Raw genomic sequence first — 12,219 nt, 5'->3', positions numbered from 1 at the left:
TGGTCCATTTGAGAGGCGCAAAACATGATTGTTCTCATTCGTCTGTATTTGAACATTACCACAGTGCACAAGAGGGATGGTGTGTGGAAAGCAGTATCCTGATCGTTCATCTATATCTAGAAAAACATCAAAGGAGCAAGCTTTCAAGTATTTCTCACTGTTGCTCAGACTGCAAATACTGTGGTACAGGATTACAAGGTCTCTTCAATGTAACACCATTGTGGTTTTGCTCTGAACAAATTAGGTGCTAGGATAATGCTCAAATATTGAAAGTTACTTTGTTTTAGTAACATTTGTCTTATGCACTCCTTGCAATATTCTGCTGCTATCAGCTAGATATAGCATATAGAGTTTCAAGGCCCATGATAATCTTTTCTAGCTTTATACTAGAAACATATTTTAGTCTCCTTGTGTAGTCAATATTAGTAGCCACTATCTTTCTGAATTGCCCCTGAAAGTCCTGTCTCTGCTCCCTTCTTTAAAGGACAACCCAGGAACACTCCATTCCCAATTCAGAAAGTTCAGGAACCTTAAGCTAATTTAGGTTAAGTGCATTCAGTCCCAAATGTCCTTCAAAAGCAGCTGGACTGATGGCCACACTGCCTATCCTTCCTGCCCTTCAGGAGGAGGGCAGGCATAGTCTGGGACCAAATCTAATTTGTTTCTTAATATCAAATCTCCCTATTTAGCATAAGTTCAGTATAGTAATGATACCTTGTAGCTAGTGACACTGATGTGATTTGGAGCTAGTTTGCCAGCCCCTAACCAGTTTTGTAGTTCAGTTTTGCTAGGAGAAGCCTCTCTGTCCTAGCAGACCTCTGATGGACATCATATTTTTTCTTTCTTTTGAAATAAGTAATGCTAGAGATCAGTCACAGAGTTACAGGTCTGGTCATCTCATTGGGTATTAATGTGCAAGAGTAGGGTTGTAATCTACCTGCATATGGCTTTGAAACATGCAGTCTGAAGTACCATCAGAGTGGCAAATGGAAGAGCTACCCTGTCAATAAAGAATGAAAAAGCTGGAAAAATGGTGCTGTATGCAGCCATAAAAGAAAGCCTTCAGATGCTACATATTTATGCCAAGTGAATGCAACAGAATTTCCTGAAGGTACTTCTGATTAGGCTTAAAATTATTCAAGACATTTATACTACAAATAATTTAATTTTCACAGCACTGTGCTGGGTTTGCTCCATGTTGCTCTTGTACTGGGGAGTCCAGCACTGTACCCAGCACCCAAGATGTGATCTCAACAGTATGAAATAAAGCAAAAGGATCACCTCCCTTGAGCTGCTGACACTGCTCTTCCTAATGCAGCCCAGGAGGCTGCTGACCTTCTTTGCTGCAAGGGCACATTGCTGGCTCATATCCAACTTGGCATCCACCAGGACCTCCAAATCCTTTTCTGCAAAGCTGCTTTCCTACTGGCTGGTCCACAACCTGCACTGGTGCCTGGAATTGTTTCTTAATAGCTGTAGGAGTTGAGTTGGCATTTCCCCCTGAACTTGATGACATTCCTGTTGGCTCATTTCTTCAGCCTGTTGAGATCCCTGTGAATGGCAGTACAACTACCTGGTGTAGCAACTCCTCCTCCAAATTTTGTTATCATCTGCAAAGATGCTGAGGGTACACTGCCTGATTTTGCAGAATGTTAAACACTACTGGACCAATATCAGATGTACACTGCTAGCTTCCCAACTGGATGTTTTACAGATCATAGCCCTCTGAGCCCAGCCATTCAGCAAGTTTTTAGTCCACCTCACTGTCCATTTATTTAATCTGCACATTTTATCTTGTCTGAGGATATTCTGAAAGCTTGAAAAGCCTGACTAAAGTCAAGATAAGCAACATCCACAGCTCTCCTTATTTTAGAAGGCTATCGGGTTGGTCAGGCATAATTTCATCCTCATAAATCAAGGCTGACTGTTCTAAATTACCTTCTTATCCTTAATATATTTGGAAATAATATCCATGAGGATACCACCAACTTCCTAGGGATGAAGGTGAGGCCTACTGATTGTTGCCCTTCTCAAAGATAAAATGGACATTTGCTTTGTTTCAGTTCTCAGGAGCTTTTCTCAGTCACCATGGCCTTTCAAAGATAATTGGGGTTGGCCTCACAGTAACATCAACCAACTCCCTCAGCACTCCTGGGTGTATCTCATCAGGTTTGATCAACATGTGCTTTTCCCAGTTTATTTAGGCATTGATCCTCTGCCAATAAGGGTAAATTTTTATTGCTTTGGACGTCCCCACTGTTCTTGGTGATCTGAGGCTCCTGAAGGCAAATCTCAAAAGACCAAAGTGAAGAAGTTGTTGAGACCCTCACCATTTTCTATGTCCTTTCCAGACTCCATCCCTGCAGACTTGATCAGTGTCTCTGAGAGGAACAGCATTGTCTGTGCTTAGGTCCTGCCTATGGAGCCAGACTCATGTACAACAGGCCAATTACAAGGAACATGAGTAAACCAGACCTGGAATAGCTGGGATTGTTAGTTTCCAGAGCATCCCTGTAACATTTTGAGGAAGCTGTGTACTGTGTGGCAAAGACTTGTCCCGTTTCCTTGATGCCCATATTGGTTGGGGAGATATACTGTTCCATGTGGTAGGACTAACAGCTTCTCTAAGCTTTTCACTGGAGCAGATAAGAGAAGAGGCAGTAACTGACAGGGCACTGCTGAGTAGGAAGCAGACCTCTCCTGCTTCTACTAGGAGAGGTCAGAAGTCTTCTGACAGATTTATTCTGAGATTGAGATGTGGTTTCAGGGCAAACCCATTCACCCTGAACTCAAAGTGGCTTTCCCAGTTCTGGTGGGTTAGCACCAGAAGTGTGCTTGTTTTTATGTAGCTCTTTTAATCTGTCAGCTGCCAGGGAAAGGCTGTGTCAGATTCCTAAACTGAATGCAGCTTTTACAAAGGGAAGCCCTGTTGATGAATTTAATGAATTTAATAATATTTTTTCCTTCTAAATGGGTGCCTTTGGGGTGTCAGTGGAGCCACGTCCCTCACAGAAACATGAAAAGGAAAATCAATTACCACTGCTAGTCAGGTGTTTCCATAAGAAGAGGCATTCACTGTGGAGTGCCTTCCAGTTAACAGAGCTATTGCAACACCTTAGAATGATCTGTTGGAGGCTTTTCAGATTAATGATGACTGATGCCCTGTGGAAATGGATCAGTGGAATGAGGAAAGAGATGAGCAGATACATCAACCTCCGGTGCCGGGTTTTTCAGTTGGCAATAGGACATAAAAATGAGACATTGGAGGATTCCTATTTCTCTTCCCAATGAATGTGGGTTGAGATGTTGTTAATGTTGAGGATGTATTTATTGGCTTAGGGAAGTGGGGTATATATATTCAAAGATTTTTGAAGTTTTACAAGGCACAGTAGTACTTAACCCAGTAACCCACTGCCTTCTATAGCATAGACCACTGAGACTGCCACGGCTATCTAAAAATATTTGTGCCTGTTCAACGTTTTGCAAAACACCTGTCTTGTTTGACTACAAAATTATACATTCTTCAATGGGTGTTTTCAAATGTTGTCTTAAAGTGTATGTGAAAAGTGTTTCATTTGAGAATCCAGCACAGGATGACTGTTAGATCTGCTTGATGTAAATGTAAGTCCCCCTTAATTTGATGACAGGGTGGATTTGTTTCTCTACTCTATATACATATCTGCTAGTAATTGCCTACACAATTACTGCATTTTTGCTGCTTGTCAGCTTTTTTTTTTGCCCCCCCCACTTTTTTTTTTTTTTTAGTTCCACACTTGTTTTGTGCTTTGAGTATTCCCCTGGACCACTTTTAATATGCATGAGATCAAATAGCGGAGTTTTGCTACTAGCAGTGTTTTAATGTAGTTTTTGTTAAGATGTTGGCTGGAAGTATGTGGCTTTTTTTTCTTTTTTTTTTTTTTTTTTTAATGCATAATTGGCTGTAACTTGCATTTCCTAATAATGAACTTTGGTTGGATATCCTGGGAATCATGTATACCTGTTATGAACCAATCCGTGGCAAACGGCTGAAAATAAGCTGGCACACAAAGCTGTAGCCTTTGAAAGGAACTATTGAGAAAAAGTTTAGTTTATAGATTCTGCATGCATTCACCTCTACAGTCACTAACAGTTGGCTTAACTCAGGGTGTAACTGAAATTATGAAAGAAATTATGAGCATCAGGATGTGAGATCACAGAATCACCAAGGTTGGAAGAGACCTCAAAGATCAAGTCCAACCTGTCACCACAGACCTCATAACTAAACCATGGCACCAAGTGCCACGTCCAATCCCTTCTTGAACACCTCAAGGGATGGTGACTCTACCACCTCCCTGGGCAGCCCATTCCAACAGCTAACAACTCTCTCTGTGAAGAACTTTCTCCTCACCTTAAGCCTAAACTTCCCCTGGTGCAGCTTGAGACTGTGTCCTCTTGTTCTGGTTGCCTGGGAGAAGAGACCAAACCCTCTCTTTTCTCTTATCAGAAATAGCCAAATCCAAGGAAATATTTGTCTCTTCTGTGTATTTTTTTGTCACTTAAAAAAAAATCCTTCTTATTGAAAGTTCAAACAAAAATAGCCTAAGTATTGCAAGTACTTCATAGTGAAGGGGAAAATTTGATATCACTAAAAAATTTTTGCAACTTTGTGCCGTATGATACTGAAAGGATTTTGTAGCTTGAGTGAGGAGGAGAATCATTGAATGTGGACAGCGTAACTAAGCTAGTATGAGCATTTTGGGTGAGTCCCAGTGATACTGCAAGTAGAGAAATTCTTTCACCTTGACAGGACTCTCTAAAACAGTATCTGAAAGGAGCTGTGTTCCTAAAAGCTTAGTCTTGGTGACACATTTATGTTTTCAGATTAGCCCTCTCCTGGTTGTACTCCTTTTGAATGTAACTACAGAAGGTTGCATCTTAATTCCTCAGTGATGTGCTGTGTACACCTGGCAGTTTCAATGCCAATTGAAAACTTAGGTTTTATTAATGCAGGAGATGGTAGATTTTATTAAGTATTACACGGAGATTGAAAACTTAATTGTGAAGTTTTCAATTGCAGTAAACAAAACATAAGTTGAAGACACATAATTATGCTTACCAGCTCTACACCTTAGGCTCAAGGTGAGGAGAAAGTTCTTCACAGAAGGAGTTACTGGCCATTGGAATGGGCTGCCCAGGGAGGTGGTGGAGTCACTGTCCCTGGAGGTGTTCAAAAAGGGATTGGATGTGGCACTTGAAGCCATGGTTTAGTTAGTCATGGGGTGATAGGTTGGACTTGATGATCTTTGAGGTCTTTTCCAACCTTATTGATTCTATGATTCTATGAAATGCTACTCAGACAAGTTGTTTGGATAAATAGTTTTTACAGACCAGATCTGTTTAGAGTTTTTTGCCACTTTCTATTTGAGCTAAATAATTAACACGCACAACTGTTGCTCGTTTCAGCAAATCCAGATTAATTTGTTCATGTGCACTGACCATGATAATAGAAGGCTTCAGATTATTGAAGACTGTTATTATTCCTGTTACAAAGAAGCTTGTGAAATTCTTTACATTCTGATACTCTAGTTATTAGAAAAGATATTTTACTGATATTGGAATGGAAGGCTTCTTCAAAGTAACCAGAAAGCTTGCTTGCTTTGCCAACTTTGCAAAAGTTATGTATTTTAGTACTTGTAGCATCACAAGAGAGCTGCTTCCATTTAAGCCCTTGATCCGTTGTGCTCAGCTAAAATAACCACAATCAGCATGCAGCCAGGTAGGCTCTGAAGCTAAAGCTGTGACACAAATGACATTTGAAGCCCAGAGAGCATTGAACCAATTCTTTAAGAACCAGAATTACTACTTTTTTGGCAGAATTCTTAAAAATTCTTGGCCCCAGTTTAATGAAAACTCTCTAAACTGTGAAAGTCCCACTCAAAACTTTCCCAACAATTCAGGAATCTGCTATTTGCTCACTTTTATTTTTATAATGAACGTTCAGATTACTGATAGTCAGGATGGGACTAAAAGGCTCCAATTTGTGGGACAATTATGCAAGCTGTAGCACAAACCTAGAGCAAGAGAAGTGCCCTTCAACAGCTCATAGTCAAACCAGTGGAAGCCAGTTGCATGCTGAGGTAAGTGAATTTAGAATACAAACTCTGTAAGCAGAAAGAATATTAGTGTTAATTGTTTTAGTCTCTGAAATCCTTAAGGGATTGCTGGGCGTTTTAATGAAGGAAGAAACAAAAGAAGGGAGTAAGAGGAAAGTGGAGTGAACATGAAGGAACACAGGCATGGACTGTCCAGAGCAATAGCTGTAAGAAGTGATGCCTTCCATAGTTCATTGATCTTCATAGCTCACCTGGCTTGCTTGGCTTCTGTTGTCCTAAGAATAAAGGTTCCCATTTTTAGGGAGACTCCCAGGATTGAGACTTAGAAGATCCTATTGGCAAGAAGTGTTTTAATTACTGCTTACCCATGTCAGCATTGTTTTGTTTAGTTAATGTACTTTTCTGATGTACTGTTCAGGGCACAGTGCATTGTATCTACTCTGGTGATTAATAAGGAGAAATATCCTCAGTGATAGAGGGTGACTGTTTCAGGCATGCAGACCTGATTTGTACTGTCAAATCTGAAATTCCTAGAAAGTCTCTTAAAAAATCTTGTTTGGCTACTCTGGAGCAGAGTGTGCAAAATAGCTTCCTATATTTTTGTTGCTGCACTCTTGTTGATAAGCTTGCTATGAAATCATGAAATTAGGGAGTCATCCTCCTCCTAACTTCTGATCTGATCAAGAGCTGTGTCCGTATGATACAGCTGGTAAAACAGGGAAGGAAGTGAAGGAAAGCAAAAGTTGACCTTTGTATTTTCAGCTCCACAAGACTGAATGGGGCAACAGGGGGAATTTTTGTGTACCTAGCAGCTGCAAGCTGTATGTGTATTACTGAAAACCTGGTCTGAAGGGCCTGTGCAGCTCTGTTAACGAGATGGCCTGTTTTCCTTAGTTATGGTCTCCTCTAGTCAGCCAAAGGTAAGCTATTGAAAATATGGAGTATTATCTTTTTGACCTATCTTCCATTAATTCAAAATCAGTGATTATTTTGTCATTATATTTTGCCATGCTCCTCATCTGTTTTGGTTTCTAGACAAACCTGATAAAAAGAACTGTTTTCCCAACTGATCTCCTCACGCTTTCACCAAAACTGGACCTTACATACTGATAGTAATTGAAACAGTTCCCGTGGCATGCACATCTGTGCGCTTGTAATGGGCTGCCTTAGCATGTGACTCGGTTTCTTTCATTTACCTCTTTTAAGGACCAATAAAAACAATTTGCAATGAGTAATTCTAAAATGTCCATTTATGCTGATGCAAAAATGACTCTTTGACAGTGTCATTCAAGACTATTTTGGTATCTTTGACCAGCCCTAAGGAAAGCAAGGACCACGAAGCATGCCATTGTAATGTTCACACTGTAAGAGATTTCTGAAGTCAGGTTTTGGGTGAGCAGGAATCCTATTAAGTTAGAGTCTAGTTGAAGGAACTATAACTTGTAATGTGTTCATAGTTTTATTCATAGATCATCTGGCTCTCCCACAAATAATTAGTATTCTAGGTGTATAGCTGGCCAGTCCAACATGCATAAAAATAAAACAAGTTACTACTAATGCTTTGGAAGTACCTTTAGAAGTAATAGGTCTACCATGGTTTGAAAAAAGTCAAGATAGGGCTGATATCAAAAGAAGCTTTGCCCCCAGAAGGGTCTCAAGTGTGATGCATATTTCTAAGCTATTTAAATGAGTTCATCAAAAAGATGTTGACTTTGCCTAAGTCTAAAGTCACTGCAAAGCATTTGATATATTACATCTTCAGCAACACTGAGCACTAAAGAGGGAAATACTGCAATCTCCACTTTTTTAATTGGCCTTCAGTGGCTCCTATGAGCATAGGCAGGCAGACAACAGCAGACGCTGGCAGAGCTAAGCAGAGGCAAAGGTCTTAACTCTCTCTTGACTGTACTTCTCTGTTGACTGGCATCACCTTTAATAGTGAAAGTCCTGCAGATGTAGGAGAGAGAACATTATGTGGAATGCATGATGTAGTAGTAACTTTGCTCCCAGGGTTTGTAGGTGGCAAAGGGCACATCCCTCTGTTCTGTCTAAGTCAAATACACTCAAACAAATAGGTGAAGGTTGAAGAAGGGAACAATTCACCCAGGAGCAAGATGAATGTTCATGAATGATTGCATTCTGTGGGTGGAACAACCTAGATTTGATGAGGATCTTAATTAGTTGGGAAAGTGGTAAACTACAAGTACTTTGCAGAGTCAAAGTAATAATCTGGTAGGAATTAGGGTACAAATGTGGGCTGTCTGGGCTGCCATTACATCTGTGGTGGGCTGACCTTGGCTGGATGCCTGATACCCACCAAAGATACTCTAGCACTCCTCTTCTTCAGCGGGTCAGGGGAGAGAAAATATAATGAGAAACTCATGGGTTGCAATAAGGAGTGGGAGGTCACTCAGCAATTACTGACACTGGCAATACAGTCTCACTGTGGGAAAATTAAACTAATTTATTACCAATCAAATCAGAGTAGGATAATGAGAAATAAACCCAAATCTCAAAATACCTTCCCTCCATCCCTCCCTTCTCAGGCTCCTCTTTACTCCTGATTTTCTTTACCTTCTCCTCCCCTCAGCAGTACAGGATGACAAGCAATGATGGTTGCAGTCAGTTCACTGCGTGTTATTTCTACCATTCTTTCCTACTCTAAGGACTCCTCACACTCTTCCCCTGCTCCTCTCCTTGTCCCTGCCACATTGTGGAGACAATCCTCCACAAACGTCTCCAATGTGACTCCTTCACATGGGCTGCTGTTCTTCATGACCTGCTCCAGCATGGATCCTTTCTGTGGGATGAATTACTTCAGGAGCAGACTGCTCCAGCATGGCTCCCTTGTTGGTCCCCCATAAGGTCACATGTCTTGCCAGCAATCCTGCTCCAGTGTAGGCTCCTCTCTCCACATGTCCTGCCAGGAGCCTGCTTCAGTGCAGGCTTCCCATGGTGTCACAGCTGCCTTTGGGCATCCACCTGCTCTGGTGGTCCTTCAGGGGCTGCTGCTGAACATCTGCTATATTGTTAATCTCCATAGGCTGCAGGGGAACAGTCTGCCTCACTGTAGTTTCCCCCCCCGGGTTGCAGGGGAATCTCTGCACCAGCACATGGAGTGCCTCCTCTCCCTCCTCCTTCAGTGACCTTGGCATCTGCAGAGTTGTTTCTCTGACATATTCTCACTCCCCTCTTTGTCTGCAGTTGTGCAGTTTTCTTTTCCCCTTTATTAATTATGTTATCACAGAAGTGATACCACTGTCGCTGCTGGGCTTGACCTTGGCAAGCGGCAAATCTATCTTGGAGCCAGCTGGCATTCCCTTTATCAGAGACAGGGGAATCTTCTAGCAGCTTTTCTCACAGAAGCCACTTCTATAGCCTCTCTGCTACCCAAACCTTGCTATGCCAACCCAATACATCTCTGAAATTTTCCCCTTCATTTGTATAAAGCATGTCAAGCTGCTGATGTTTATTTGTCCCCCTCCCCAGCCCAAAATAATTTGTGAGATCCTTTTCAGGGAGAACAAGAAACTCCACTGCAGATTTGCTGCTGAAAATCTTCTCCACGGTGCTCTGCAAGAGTGTTGGTTGGGGTTTTTTGTTTGTTTTGTTTTCTTCAGGAAAAAAAAATAATGGATTTGAGGGATTTTAGTTATAAATAAGCTTAGGGAACCTAAGCATGTGATGTTTACAGACCAAGAGTAATTTTAGATTCAGAAAGGACTGTTGCTGAGAAGAGAAGCAGCACTGCGTATTCCACAATACCAATAAAATTCTAGCAAAGAATTAATGATTGCCATTTGCATTGTTATTACAATGAATAATTGCAGCAAACTTCAGGTATGTGCCAGCAATAGGCAAGTCTTCATACTCACTATTACAGGGAAGTTCAAAACAGAAAAAGAACATGATTGGCAGTCTCAGAAACTGTAGTAGAGAGGTGTTCAGCTAAGCCCCAGAGAACGAGCTTTTCCTGCAAGGAGTGCTCTATTTTAACAATGCACCAAGTGCTAATTCAGGCTACAGAAAAATAGACATATGCAGCCAGCAGGTGGGTTGCAAACACAGCAAATATGATATAGATAAGCTGTTTGTAAGTGAGATTCTGAAATCCAGTGTGCTGGTGTACAAAATAGCTTCCTGCTCCTCCCATTTCCCCAAATATTGTCCCTGAACATGTATAATAGTATGAAGTTAATTACATTTGATGGTGCCATATCTGACCAATCTTTTAAATACCCATAAAAAGTAAGGATCTTCTGAGTGCAGCGCAACTGTATAGGAGACATATTTTGCAACAGGTAATGTTTATGATTTACCTTGTGGGATGTCTCTTCTCCCAGGCAACTAGCAACAGAACAAGAGGACACAGTTTCAAGCCGTGCAGGGGGAAGTCTAGCCTTGATCTGAGAAAGAAGTTCTTCAGAGAAAGAGTGATTGCCCATTGGAATGGGCCACCCAGGGAGGTGGTGGGTTCAATGTCCCTGGAAGTGTTTTAGTCAAGAGTGGATGAGGCACTTAGTGTCATGGTCTAGTTGATTAGTTAGGGTTGGCTGATTGGTTGGCCTTGATGATCTTGGAGGGCTCTTCCAAACAGGTTGATTCTATGATTCTATGCTTGAAACAAAAAAACCAAGTGGTAACTCTCAGGGAATGTCCTTATGACTTCCATGATTTCTTTATGCTACCAAATAATGCAGGCAGGGGAGAAGGGTGTGCAGCACCCACCTCTATAGCTCCTTCTCTTGCCTCACTCCAAAATATGTTGGCATCTTCTGTAGTTCCTGTTTCTTAATGTCTTCTTGTGCCCAAACCATTCCTTGGCATCATTGGGTGGTATTTACCAAATCACTCAGTTGTTTACATCTAAAGAAAAAAAAAGCTGGTGGAAGCATTTTCTCCCTATCTTACAGATGTGGAAATCAAGACACATGGGAAAAGTTGAGCAAGTGACAAGAAGGCAGTCATAAAAGTTCTGCTAATACATAGCTCATCTCATTTCTGCTCCCCTTGCTTCTCTGTTTAAATACTTTAATAGCTGAGAGAAGACATGGTGGAGCTTGTGTCATAGGTTGGGGTTTTTTTGAATGGGAAATGCAATTTATAAAATCTAAGAAAATACTTTGACTTTTAAAAAGGTGTACTCTAAAATGGATACCTCATTAAATGTCAGAAAAAGGTTTAGAAGTTGTCTGTAAGTGTAAACAAATGAGATGTGCAGCAGTCCAGGAGGAAAGCCTAGGTTCTGTGGAGAAGATGCTTTCTGCTTGGCTGCGGTGTCTGCATAGGAGGTGACCCTAATCCTCATTATCACATGGATTTTCCTCAAATATGAAAAATAAACTTAAAAACACAGCAGTGAGACAAAGGCTGGTGACTTTGGAAGCTTGGTATTAAGATTTACTTTGCTTTACATTTTTACTTGTATTTATTCACAGTGGAAATATTTGACAGCTCCTCTCCTGTGGAGACAGACTGAGAGAGTTGGGATTGTTCAGTCTGGAGAAGACAAGGCTCTGAGGAGACCTTCCGGTATCTGAAGGGGGCCTACTAGAAAGCTGGAGAGGGAGTTTTTAGGGTGTCAGGTAGTGATAGGACTGGGGGAATGGAGCAAAAATAGAAGTGGGTAGGTTCAGATTGGATGTTAGGAAGTTCTTCACCATGAGGGTGGTAAGACACTGAACACGTTGCCCAGGGAGGTGGTGGAAGCCCCATCCCTGGAAGTTTTTAATGCCAGGCTGGGTGGTGCTCTGAGCAGCCTGATCCAGTGTGAGGTGTCCCTGCCCATGGCAGGGGGATTGGAACCGGATGATCTTTGAGGTCCCTTTCAACCCTGACAATTCTGCGGTTCTGTGACAGAAATTACGGAGCAAATGCCCTTGTTGATTTTGGTGAGCATTCTGGATTTAGGCATGAACACTGCTTACCTCATCTTTTCTATTTTGTAGCTTAACGTGCTCTGTGGTTTCATCCTTGTGTGCCTCTTTCTCCCTTCAATTTATTTGTCTGACAGTTTCTTGGGCGCATATTATTTTTTCCTCACTCAGTCCTTGTCAGCTTTAAGTAGCAAAAGATTTTTTTTTTCTCTTTTCTGAAGAGCCATCTACTAATACTTTTATTTTTCTCT

General features: G+C 41.4%; 1 protein-coding gene across 2 annotated transcripts in view; it reads left to right on the top strand.

Annotated features, from left to right (window-relative positions):
* The window catches only part of NELL2 (neural EGFL like 2), a 159,672-nt gene that overhangs the window by 116,382 nt on the left and 31,071 nt on the right, over positions 1-12,219 (top strand). The window lies entirely within an intron of this gene.

Source organism: Dryobates pubescens, chromosome Z (assembly GCF_014839835.1).
Source record: "Dryobates pubescens isolate bDryPub1 chromosome Z, bDryPub1.pri, whole genome shotgun sequence".
Classification (NCBI taxonomy): Eukaryota; Metazoa; Chordata; class Aves; order Piciformes; family Picidae; genus Dryobates; species Dryobates pubescens.
Note: the sequence above shows the minus strand (reverse complement) of the source record. Positions and strands in the feature narration are given on the sequence as shown.